The 1,505-nt window shown below is 34.6% G+C and overlaps 1 protein-coding gene across 1 annotated transcript in view; it reads left to right on the top strand.

The window, feature by feature from the left end:
- Nucleotides 1–1,505, top strand: part of LOC107093065 (myelin protein zero-like protein 1) — a 12,556-nt gene that overhangs the window by 1,923 nt on the left and 9,128 nt on the right. The gene's annotated exons all lie outside the window — the stretch shown is intronic.

Here is a 1,505-nt window from a genome sequence, read left to right as displayed (position 1 = left end):
GTTTGTTGTTTTGCTAATTTATTATAGGAATTTGTTGGGCTGGGTATCATTCAAAAATTTTCGGTGCCGGTACCAATACCGATACCTTCACTTCGATACCGGTTCCTGAACAATGCATTTTTCGATACCAGTTTTATAATATCAATTCGAAGAAAAAAGAAAATTACACAACATAATAAAGTACAAATCTTGAGTTTTTACATTTACATTTTTCATCTTGCATAAAAAAAAAATTTCAGTGAAGAAGAACAGTTGCAAACAAGTCAGTGTCTAATATTCACTGTTGCATTGTGAGGAACTTTTTATTTAGCAGTTTTTCTTTAGAAAAATTAACATGTCTGCTTTCTCAGGAGAAAGCAGACATGGGTCTGACAAGTAACATTGGGGTGACAAGTAACATTTTTTCTGTTGTATTTTGCTCATAGGTTAAAAGGGTTTATTGTGGTCTTTTCTAACCAGAGCTGGTTCTGGTTTATGTCTACCGTCTACGACACATGGAAACTTACCACCTTACCATATAACAGACTTTAATTACCAATTAGGTGACCTTTGAAGGCAATCGGTTGCACTGGATTTATTTCTAAGAGTAAAGACACAAGACTAATCCCCATATTTTTTAGATTTTTGAAAGTATGCAAAATGATAAAGGCCTTGTTTTATTTTCCTTCCAATTATTGGTCTATAGCATAAAACTCGTAAACCTGAATCAAAAGTGGTGGTTAACTTTATTGTGGTGAAGAGACTTTGGCATTTATTTGAGGGGTATCCAGGAGGACTGAGCAAACAGCCCCACATGTGCCTGCATGTTTGCAATTATTTTCATGGTGTGAACAAGTTCATGTGATGACTTGTCTACAGAGGTTTCAGCTCCTTTCTGGTGGGAGATTGCTCTCTGTCTCAGGATCACATGTAAAAACAGAACATGTTAGCTGCAGGCAAACATGCCGCTTTAGATTTGATGACAAACGGTTGCCATAAACACACATTTCAAACCAAAAGAGCAACATGGAACCTGTCAGACTGCTTTGTCTGTGCATTTTCTCAGCAGACCACAGAATATTTTCCAGGTGGACAGTTATTTTTTTTCCACTTTAAAAGTCATAAAACTGTTTTACATAACTGTATGGCACATCTGGGTGATTGTCGCTGAAACTTTCGATTAAACGTAGATTAAACAGGGTTTCTGCGGGTCATTAAAAATCATTAAGTCATTAAATTATTATTATTATTTTATAAATTAAGGCCTTAATTGGCATTAAAAATTATTAAATGTGATTTTTTTTTTTTAAATACATAAAAAAAAACATTTTTTTCAGATATATTATATTGCAATATATTTGTGCGGAACAGCTCCAGGTTGATCATAAATCCAGTGGCGGCTGGTGGAGTTTTACCAAAAACCAATCAAATGTATCCTAAGATAAATTAACTGAATTCTGACAGCTAGTAAACATGTTAGCATCAAGTCATAGCCATGTCTGTTTTAGAGACTAGCTCTCTTGTGG

The sequence above is a fragment of the Cyprinodon variegatus genome, unplaced genomic scaffold, assembly GCF_000732505.1.
Source record: "Cyprinodon variegatus isolate N-32 unplaced genomic scaffold, C_variegatus-1.0 Scaffold406, whole genome shotgun sequence".
Lineage (NCBI taxonomy): Eukaryota > Metazoa > Chordata > Actinopteri > Cyprinodontiformes > Cyprinodontidae > Cyprinodon > Cyprinodon variegatus.
This window is presented reverse-complemented; position numbering and strand designations above follow the sequence as displayed.